This window comes from Nicotiana tabacum, chromosome 10, assembly GCF_000715075.1.
Source record: "Nicotiana tabacum cultivar K326 chromosome 10, ASM71507v2, whole genome shotgun sequence".
In the NCBI taxonomy this organism is placed as follows: Eukaryota; Viridiplantae; Streptophyta; class Magnoliopsida; order Solanales; family Solanaceae; genus Nicotiana; species Nicotiana tabacum.
The window spans coordinates 43,249,419-43,261,261 of NC_134089.1; the positions used below are offsets into that span (position 1 = coordinate 43,249,419).

Here is an 11,843-nt window from a genome sequence, read left to right on the forward strand (position 1 = left end):
GGGGGAATCTTGCATTATTTTATGTTAGGCATGGGGGACAAAATGAAATGGGGTGGTGTGATATGTTTATTTAATGTAATGGGGATGAGTGGGAAGATAATGGGTTGGGTAGAGAAAAAGTATTGATTTTAATTAATTGAAAGGTTTATGGGATGAGTTATAAGAAGAAGTCTTGAACACAAGACAAAGGGAGACAATACAGAGAGATATACGGAAAAAAATACACACACAGATAGAGAGAAAAAAAAGAGAGATAGAGAAAATATATACACAGATACGAGAGAGAGAAACAAATCTGAAAATAAGAGAGAGAAAAGGGCTGAACATTTAAGAGAAAGAAAAATTCCGAAAAAATATTTAAGCTTTCAAAATAAAAATAAAAACTAAAAAAAATCTTCTGCTTTCTTTCTTTGTTTGAAATTAGTATTAATGGTTGTTGTTTCATTCAAAGCTTGAAGCTTTTGTTTTTGGGATTACTGTTCTACTGGTTTGCAAACTCTGTTCCTGGGTTGTTACTGCTGCTGGATTGTTGTTGCTGTATTGTTATTACTGCCGCTGATTCTTATCATCATTTTCTTTTGCTTCCAATATCAGGTACATATCTGTAAACTCATATTGCGAAAAGCTTCAACGTTGCCAAATAAATAAAGTTTGGAGTTATATTCACTTAAGTCTATTAGTTTAAATTTCAGTTTGTTTCAGTTGGTTAACAAAGTAGTATGCTTGACATGAAGACTATTATCTAATCGTTTTCTTTTAAAAGTTTGCATAAGTTTTGTAATAATGTTGTCCATTTCGAAATCTCATTAGTATAGTTATATTTGAATTGTCAAAATAGGGAATATGACATAAAAATGGGCCATTGATTACATCCCGTAACATTGTTAGCTAAATGTAAAGTAGAATAGAAATATCAAGAAAACTACATTATTAACCTTTGTTGTTGAATAAGGTTAAAATGATGTTGATTATATTTTTTCATATATGGTAAGATAACGGGTATATGTATGGTTAAGAAAGGTGAATTGATTAGCTTGTTACGACGTTAGAATATTATGAATGGTTCAGACGTACAACTATGTTGCATGTAATGCAATTTTATTGAATCGATTTGTATAATAATTTTTTTTATCAACTTGATGCATATCTACCATCGTAAACAAATTAACCAAACGATTACAACTTTGGATTAAAAACAAGTAATGTAGAAAGTGATTAGATTTATAGATTATAACATTTTAAAAAATATAAAAAATAGTATTCGCCTCAAATAGAATAATGAAAATTCTTGAAAAATATCATTTCCTTTCTTTTATCAATTCTTTCCCAATGTTTATACGTAATTCGCACGTTGTTTATTTGGGTAGGCAAATAATGTATTCACTACAAATGGTAGTATTAATCACACGTTGTTCAGTTTTACTCTTTAAATTCGAATGGCTTGGAGGAATATAATTTATACGCGAAAAAATATAATTTGTGGTCAACACTCAATAGTTTGTGAATCCTTTTCGAGTAATTTAGAGGCGTCACAAATAGTGGTTTACCATGACTTTCACATAAAAATAATATGGATGTAATAAATAATTTGTAAACAAATTTATATTACCATCAAGAATATATTTGTGATTAGGGATACGTTCGCGTAACCTGATTATATTTCTAAAAGCAATTCGGATTATGCGTTCGCGCAACTTCGAGCGAACATTTAATAAAAAGGGGTTCTTCGGAGATCATCAATATTAATTTCATATAACCCGAGATGTGAGGTTCACTACTTAATTATACAAAAATGGCGAATGTTCTTGTTTTTTTTATTTAAGCACAATTTCGAAAATAATTGTTTTAATAAATATATTATCTATATTATCGTGTACACGTGCGTGTGACACAATTCCGCATGTTTTAAAAATATAATCTATAACACGAATATACGTACGCGTGATTCGATTCAAAGAAGGGCCCTTAATTACAAGCAGTCTAAAAAGAAGCGGTAACAATAAAATTGGGCAATAAATATGCATTTAATAAATTAAGACATGAATAAAAACAGTTAAGCGACCGTGCTAGAACCACAGAATTCGGAAATGCCTAACACCTTCTTCCGGATTAACAGAATTCCTTACTCAGGATTTCTGGTTCGCAGAATAATAAACAGAGTCATATTCTCCTCGATTCAGGGATTAAAATTGGTGACTTGGGGCTCCTTAAAATTCCCAAGTGGCGACTCTGAAACAAACAAACAAATCCCGTTTCGACTGTCCTTTAATTGGAGAAAACTCCCTGCACCCCTCTCGGGGGCGGAAAAAGGAGGTGTGACACCTTCGTCATCCACAACCGCTCAACTCCAAAAATCTGCACACAAGATACAAAAGTGTAGTATGAGTACAACTTACCCCGTGTACTTAGTATGTATCTTGACTAACCCCAGAGATGTAATATAGTCAAAAGATATTCACTTTGCAGAACCTTTGCAGCTCAATAATATGTATAATACAGAGAAAATATTCCAGAAAGATAGTTACAGAATAAAGAATATTAACAGTAAAGGCGCACAAATTATATAGGATAATAAACAACGATCTACCAATTAGACATGTTCAACAAATACAACTTGATTCTAACCCCACTCACAAAGAGGTGTGAACCATATAATATGTGTGCTCAATACTCACACATGAATGTAAAGTTGTGCCCAACATGATCTGATTCCGTATCAATTGCCAAATAACATGTTCAAGAGAATCTTTCACGAATCAAATATATCAATGCATGATGACAACTTCCTTATCACATTAACTCGGTACGCTACCAACAACTCAACAAAAACATGAGATGTCAATTACACATAGGTAAATCCTTCTTGACAACCAAATCATCAAATAATAATTGAGGCATAGATTAGGATATTAAGTGCAACACAAAATCATGTAGAAATGCATGACCAACATAAAGAATTCATATGCATATTCAAGAATGTCACCCTTGTACTCTACATTTTAACACAACAATAATATCCACCCTTATCGCACCTCCTTGACAATAACAATATCCATATGTATCGCTCTGCCCGACACAATAATAATATCCATCTGTATCAGCTCAACCCTGACAATATAATAATAATCACAATCGCACGACAAAGACTTCGTGCCACAATATCAATCACAATCGCACGACAAAGACCTTATGCCATCACCCCAATCAATCTGTCCAATATGTCCACATGCGCCACAATCACAACAATTCAAGATTACAAATTATCATCAAGAGGCATATCCTCATAACTCATCAATAAAGTGCACAAGAACATGATAACAACAAAAATGCGGATGAGGTTTGATCGGGTCCAAGCCTACACTATTATTGAGTAGAGAGGATGGTCGATGCAGTTTTACCTAACTAGGTCGGGATCGAATCCCCAGGAAGTTAATTTATTTGGAACTAGTGTATTTGGCCGCGCTTCGCGCGGTTATAAAATTATTTTTCAAGTGCAATTTTTTAAATTAGAATGTAGTGATTCTTTTGATTATTTTTGTCATACTTATCATATTTCTATTTCAAATAAAAAGTACTTTCACTTTCTATGTATGTGTTTGCACATATAAATAGATCTTTATGTATAGTAATATATGTTCCCCTGTTCCATTTTATGTGAATCTATTACTATTTAAAAGTCCAATAAATCTATCTTTGAGCACATTTTTAGAAATACTTTTTAAATATTCTGAATTATTAACTATTGTGATTTATAGTATTTTAGTTTCTGCATATTTGAAAATTCTATGTTCAAATTCACAATAAAAATTAGTCAGTTTATCGCTCATACTCCAAAAAGGTTCACATAAATTAAATCAAAGAGAGTAATATTTTGTTTGTACATTTAAATATTTTTATATAGTTATGAGTACTTTTTATAATTTTTTCTTATTTTTTAAATAAAACATGAAGTAGTAAAAGAAAAAGGAAAAATAAAGTAATTGAAACCTATCATATTCGGAACAAACTATATGAAATATTCTTCTCAAATTAAGCTCCAATTTCAGCTGCAAAATTCCCTTTCTTTCCCTTTTCTATTTTTTCTATTTCTCTTTCCTTTTCCATTTGCTTGTTCTTATTTTTCTTTTCCTCCGCTTAATCTCTTCCTAATTTTATGCAATTTTTTTTTAAAAAAAAATCTTAAAATACTCTCATCATTATTTCCTATAAAGTCAAAGTGCTTCAACGGAAAAAAAAAAAGATATCAAGACAAAAAATCACATGCACACAAATATATTAAATTTTACCGCAGTTTTTGAGCAAAACTTCTACAAAATTTCTAACCGTTACTTCCTTTCTTCTTTTTTCTCCACCTCATGATATTCAATTGGAGGTCAAGATAGTAAGAGTTTTGATGATTCCTTAGAATTATAAACGGCCGTGAATTGTTAATGCCTTGGTTCCTCACTTCTTTCATCCTTGTTTCTATATATTTTTGCTAATTCATACTGCACAAGATTTGAATTTAGTTTGTTAAAAGGTGAGATGGTGAATTCATATGGTGTTTCTATTTATATAGATGTATTCAGAATTTAGTGGTGAAAAGTCCTTTCAAAATCTGCAATTATAAGTGATATATAGAGTTGTAGCTGAAAGTTAAATTTAAAAGGTGCGAATTAATTTTAGAACTGAAATATTATCTAAGGTATTTAAAGGATAGGTAATTAAATAGAAGAAGGGAAAAAAAGAGACATAAATGTTGAAAATCTTACAATCCTAACTTGCTGCACTTCTTTATTGCCTTCACAATTCTTTATTGGTATTTATTTCACCTTGTATGTACACATTGTAAACTCATATTAAATTTTTAATTAAAAAATAAGGTAAAAAGCCAAAAGCACCAGAAATTAAATAATTGTTATTACTGGCCAAACCTTTATATATGTGTATATTGGGCCACAAGCTGATTTTTTTATTTTTTATTTTGTAAATACAACCGAAATAGAAAAGCGTCATTTTCATAATTCTAACAAAAATTAAAATATAAATGCAAGGCATACATACAAAAAGCTAGAAAAAATGTAAGGAAAGAAATTATATATGAAAAAGATCAGAAAAACAAATGCAATGATGGGAATTTCACTCGTCTCTTTCTCATTAAACGTTTTTCGTAAATAAAATTTAGTGCTCTAGCTGTAATACAGAGTATTAATTATGTAACTAATAAATTTGTTACAGACTTCTGGTGCAACGTATTCACCTTCTATTCCTAATTAATTATTGTTCATAAATATTACTCACATTAGATGTTTTTCTGAGCTTGGAATTTTGAAAATGAGAGAAAAAAAGAGGATAATACTACCTAAGCAGATCAATTATCAAATCTAGAGAATCGTTACTTCTTTATGGATATATGCTTGCTTATGTATGTTGCTTATACATTTCCAGCTATTTTGAACATCGGCAAAAATTCATAAAATAATGAAAATTTCAGTCATCACCATGCATGGATCGCGTTAAAAAAAGAAAGAAAGAAAAGCAAGCTAGAAACGCTTTCTCAAACTTTCTTGTGTTCTTCTTTTGCATCTATCGATTACCAAAAAAGAGAAATGGAGAAAAAAATAAGTCCAAATGAGGCAAATACAAAGTACCGTCCAAGATAAGTTTACATCCAAGGCTAATAAATTGATCAAGGTTCTTAACGAATGTCCTCAAGCCAATGATGCTAAATAGCAGACACTACAGACACACAATTTTAGTCACCACAGTTGAAAAGCATGAATGAGAAGCATGGCAGCAAATTTGCTTTTCAAAAAGGGAGAAAGTATGTCATTTAACGGTTGAAAATATTTTACTTTAACTTAATTTAATCAATAAAAAAATTTGCTGGCCAAATATAAAAAGAACAAAGCTTTGAAAATACAAATGTTAACTCCATACTATTAACAAATCAAAATAATTAATTTGTCAAAAATTCGGTAAAGCATACTGCCAAGAAATTCACATTTAAACCATATATTGAGATAAATCAAAATCACGTGAAGTGAGTTCGGACTTAGTTGGGACATTTTCGTAGGATTCCCAGTATAAAAGACATTAGAAAATTATCACCTCAATTTTGTTTAGTCCTGATTTAATTAAAGCAATGACATATCTTCCTTGTAAACTCATGACTGAAAATTAATCAAAAATTTCTTAACTTGAATTCGTAAAATTTCTGAATCCACGCAACTTGTTTCTCAGAAAATTACAATCATACCCAACTCAGGCACCCACAAAAGAAGAATTTATAAGAAGTAATTCTAACCAACCCTAAATCAACATTAAAATTTTAAAATATATTTAAAGTAGACAGGAAAGAAGTGAGATCTTACTGGAAAAACCTATTTTCGTTTACTCTTTTTCTTTTTCTATTTTTTGTTATGAGCAGTCAGAATTTTATTATTGACAAAAACTCATACTAAGATAATGCTGAGATGATACAAAAAAATGCCAATATCAGTCCATATTTATTTTTGTAGTGCTGATACAAATTGCATCAATATATCTCGTTCATAACCTTACATCTTCTTTAAAACTAATGGACTTTATACGTCATTTGGTTATCATATTTCTTTTTCTGTCATAGAAAGCCATGAAGGATATATTTTGCATTGAACTTTATTTAAATACAAAGATACCAGTCTATTGAACATTGAGATTGCTCCAAATAAAAATATGTAGAAGATAAGACAGAAAACTAATAACAGTGAAAAGATTAAATAAAAACAGTGGTGGATTATAGTATCTTCAAAGGATAGTTGACCGATTTCTCCCATCAGTAGAACAATATGCTGGTTCAGAAAACTACAAAATCAAATAATTTGAATTAATAAAAGCTAATACCAGACTAAAATAATTGAAGGGAAAAACTATTATTGTCATAATAGAAAATAACTTGCCTCTAGAGAATATCCCTTTGGTGATCATATTTATAGTCATGATATAAAAGAAAGAGGAGTTGTATTTGTATACCTCTGGTTAAGAAACAATTTTGACTTCTGAGTGTCTTTGCTCCATATTTGTTGCAATCATACCGGAAAAGTGCAACTGAGAAATATAGTAGAAACGTTGATGACAATAATCATTATATTTAAGTGGATCTGCAGGAAAAGAAAGATAAAGTAAAGTAAATTTTGTTAATTAATTAGAAGTTGTCGACCAAAATAAGTGAGAAAGAGTTTCACCTTATATTAATCCGTGTGGATGAAAATCAAATACATCCTTGTTGCAACTTCTTCCAAACGATCTAGGAGGGAGTTGCATCTAACAACTAGATGACAATATATATGAGAACGGGCACCAGATAATTTATCTAACAAATTAAATAAGCATTTATAATCCGAGGATAAAAGTTTGAAATGATTGAAGAACGCGTAGATGAATAAAGAGCATTTAATAATTAAAGAAAACGATTATAAGAGAAATTTCATAGAAAAGTAACGAAAAGGTAGGAATTTAAATGAACAGTTTCTTTTGGGAATATGGAAGGTCATGAAACGGTTGGAAACGGCCGTGTTTGTATATTTCATTTTCAATGTCTTCTCCTTTAATGTATTTGGCACTTGTTTAAATTTTAAACAAAAAATAAACAGTAAAATTGGAAAAAAAACCAAAACAATGAGATTATAGATAAATACATTTCCTGGACTATGAGAGGTGCCATGTCAGCACTCTTTGTCCTTCTTTTATATATATATATAGAGAGAGATTAGGTTTATATCCAAGTCTAGATGCTGGTTTTGCTCTTAATTACACTTCCACAAATGGTTGGTTTTGTTTTCTACTTCTACTTCTATTCTATAGCATGTAGTATTTGAAACTAAGTATAATATTTTTGTTGTTGATTTTCAAGGGTTTAAAGGGACTAGGGTAGTGGCTTCTACCTAGGTGGATATCTAAGGGGTAGCAATAATCTAGGACAATCATGTGATTAATTGGGGTCGTAATCACTCACTCTATACCTTTCGGTAGTTTGAGTGATTTGCCCAATTTGTCTTTCTCAAGTCCAAATGGGTATTCATGCAATTCAAGTGATTTTAGCTCAAGTCAGGTATTATTATCTCTAGGTTTAATCCTTTAATTGGGGCTATCAATTTCTTGAGTTCACCCTAATTCCTTGTTAGCCTAGTTTTCCTAGACTTAATCTCTCTTTCTCAAGTAGAGACTAAGTCATAAAGGCATAAATCAGTGTTTGCAACCACTAATTTAATAGTTCTAGCAAAAACTAGGCTAACTACTACTAACCCATACACATTCAAGTCCTAAAATTCAAGACCTATCAAATACCCGCACTAGGGTTGGGTCACAACCCTAGCTATGGGTTTATCTACTCATGAACATAATAGAAATCAAAGATGAAATAAAGATAAGATCCATAATACTAGATTAAAAGATGAAAAGCTAATGTTAAAAGATGAATCTAATACAAAATTGCCCAAAACGGAATATCCAGCCATCTCACGTGCTCAGCAAAAATAAAACATAACCTAAAAATGTCAAAAAGACCTATTTATACTAAGCTAAAATTTTCGGACAAAAATACCCCTACAGAGGTTTTGCAGCTGCGTAGTTCTTACCGCGGCCGCACTCTTGCTTTCACGGACGCGTAATATTGAGTGCGGTCCGCATTTTTGACTTCTGGATATGGGTTGAGGTTTGTTTCGTGGTCCACATAATTTCCATCGCAACTGCGTAGTGGATTTTCGCAGCTGCATAATTGTATCACGGACCGCACTCCTTATTTTTGCTTGAAATATGAACTCTTTGAATCTCATCCACCGCGAACCGCATAATTTCAATCGCAGCTGCGGTGAGACTTTCGCGGCCGCAAATTTCTGACGCGGACCTCGCTCAACAGTTGTCCTTAAAATGCACTCTCTGATTCTTCACTTCGCGGACCGCGTATTTGTGATCGCAACCGCATTGTGGCTTCCGCATCCGCACAATATTTGTGCGGTCCGCGGTTTAGGTCTCCTGGCCTAGTCTTGGTTTTGTTCCTGATTTGACTCCTTTATGAGTTTATTACGCCTCCTTTGGCTCATTTTGATCAATTCTTGCAAGCAAGCATATTACATTAGTTTTCGGGAATAATTTCACGCATTTTAAGCCCAAAACGCAAGTAAAAGAGAGCAAATAATAGGTTAAAATTCTCACTTATCAGGGTTCAATATATAAAATATGACTACAGCTAAATCAATAATAGCAATCAAGTTGAAGGGGTCATACAAAGGATCACATATGTGTTGTAAAGTGCACACGTCCTAATTAAGGCACAATATTATAATAAGTACGGATGTATGTTCATAACATACATGTATCTTTCTCCGAGGCAATTGTAGTGTAAATATCAAGATTAGTTCATCATGTTCCCATTAAGGCACCAATAGCCTTAACATTATCTCTAGCCTGGTTTATTACGCTCGCGTAGTCAATTAATTGATTAACACATAGAATCAAGTAGAACACCCAACCAAACCAAGGCATAGAGTAATCTAAAATCTACCTCGAGTATGAATACCCATGACACATGTATAGACACTCTTCATCTCATATATACATCACACCGGAATGTAGAAAATAATATTAATTTATTATTAAAAAATCCCTCAACCAAATCTAGGCAAGATACTTACCTCATCCGAGCAAATCTAAAGCTCAAAAATTGCATTTCTTGTTTTGATCGAGGGTTGACTTTATTGATATTAAACTCTGATTGTGATTCTGGGAGTTGGTATAGGTCTGTTGTGCCATTTGGGACTTGCATGAAAAATTTGAGGTCATTCAGAGTTGTTTAGGCTTGTTCGGCGCAAAGTTTGAATTTGGAAATGCTCGTTAGTTCATTAGGCTTGAATTGAGGTACGATTCCTAGTTTTGATATTGTTCGATGTGATTTGAGGCCTCGAGTAAGTTCATGTTATGTTTTAGGATTGGTTGGTATGTCTGGACGGTGTCCCGGGGGCCTCGAGAGTGTTTTGGGTTGAATTCAGATCAATTGGTTACTTAGAGGAATTGCTGAAATCTACTAAGAACGGGTGCTTTCGCACCTACAATGATTGGGGCGCAGGTGCAACGCCATATATGCAATTTTGGTCTAGCGAGCTAGGTTCGCAAGTGCAGACATGGAAGCACAAATGCTCAATCACAGAAGCGGGAAGTATCCGCAAAAGCAAAATTGAGCTGATTGAGCAGGGACCACAGGTGCGGTGATTTATCCGTAGAAGCGGAAGCGCATGTCTGCATTTTGGTCCGCAAAAACATAATCTCTGGTTTTAAGTGGAGGCCACATTAGCAATGAATTTTACTAATATGCGATTATTTGTCCGCAGAAGCGAAATGCCTACGCAGAGTAAAGCTTGGATGAGGGTTTTATTTCATTTATCACACGTTGAGTTAGAGAGCTAGGTTTTGGGTGATTATGGAGGAGATTTTCACGAGTTGGATTGGGGTAAGTATTTTTTACTCGGATTTGTTATTATTTCATGATTCCAACCTTGATTTTAGTGTTTGATTAGTGATTTGATTTGAAGAAATTGTGGATTTTGGTAAAAACTTTTCTAAAACATAAATTGATGATTTGAAGACCAATTTGAGGTCAAAATTGGATGATTTTGTTATGGTTGGACTCGTATCAGAATGGATGTTTGAAATTTGTAAGTTTGATCGGGTTCCCAGGTTTCAACCCAGTGTTGACTTTTTGCATTGACTTTTTGATTTTCATTAAAGATCAAATCTTTATTATCCTAAATTGCTTCCTATGGCTTTTGTTTATGATATTAAGTTATTTTGGCTAGATCTAGCCGTCCGGAGTTGGATTTGCATGGGAAGGGCTTCTTGATGGACTGATTTAGCTTGTTGGAGGTAAGTAACTTGCCTAACCTTGTGTGGGGAAACTTTCCCGTAGAATTTGGTCTATTTGCATTATTTGTACTATGCGAACGATGTGTACATAAGGCGACGAGTGTGTACATGAGCCTATGTATGTTGGTTTGGACTGGTGTAGACCATGGGCTATTAGTATGCCTTAATGTGATAATGAACTTTATTTGAAACTTGTGAACATCCCTCCGCTTCTTTGATTATTTGCTATGTCCTCGTGCACAGTTGTTGAGAGTTGTGAACTTACACTTGATAACATTTTGGTAATATTGATGTGATATTGTGGAATTTGGAATTATTGTTTTGTAGTACCATGGCCCTTGTAGACATGTTGAGCAGATTGATTAGGGGTGTCAGCATGAGGTTTTTGACGTGCGATTTCTTTGTCTATGGTTGTGAGTGTGGGGAGAAATAAGGGTGGCGCATCTCAAATTGAGCACGTGGCGTAATAACGGTGGATATATGTGCATGTGGCGAAATAAGGGTGACATATCATTTTTATCTGCACATGCGGTGTAAAAAGGGTGGCATTTGATGATGTTATGTGATATTTCGGGGTGTCCTTATTGTTGTTGTAATTATGTTGAGACGGAGTTGTTATTCTTATTTCACAATTGTTTCTGAAAGTCTCTATTTTGTACTTATATGTGATAACTAGTTGTATTTGATGTTTTATCACATGCCTTACCTCTATTTGACATTTCATGATCAAGATTGGTTTTACTACTCTAAGTTGTTATTACCTGTTCAAAAATGAATTGTGCTTACTGTTTTCAGTTGTGTTCCAGTTTTCTAGTTTCTTCGATATATTTATTGAACAGGTTATTTGTCTAGTGAGAGTACCACACGACTTGAACCTTGTCACTAATCCACCATGGTTAGACTTGATACTTACTAGGTACCCATTATGGTATTCTCATTCTACGGTTCTACATATTTTTTGTACA

At 32.9% G+C, this 11,843-nt stretch overlaps 1 long non-coding RNA gene across 1 annotated transcript; it reads right to left on the minus strand.

Moving 5' to 3' along the window:
* Nucleotides 1-6,507: 6,507 nt before the first annotated feature.
* LOC142164854 (uncharacterized) lies at nucleotides 6,508-7,313 on the minus strand. Its single transcript, XR_012695929.1, has 3 exons — nucleotides 7,206-7,313; nucleotides 6,994-7,121; nucleotides 6,508-6,825 (listed from the first exon to the last, which is right to left on the minus strand). It is a non-coding gene; the product is annotated as an uncharacterized LOC142164854 (long non-coding RNA).
* Between the last annotated feature and the right edge of the window lie 4,530 nt (nucleotides 7,314-11,843).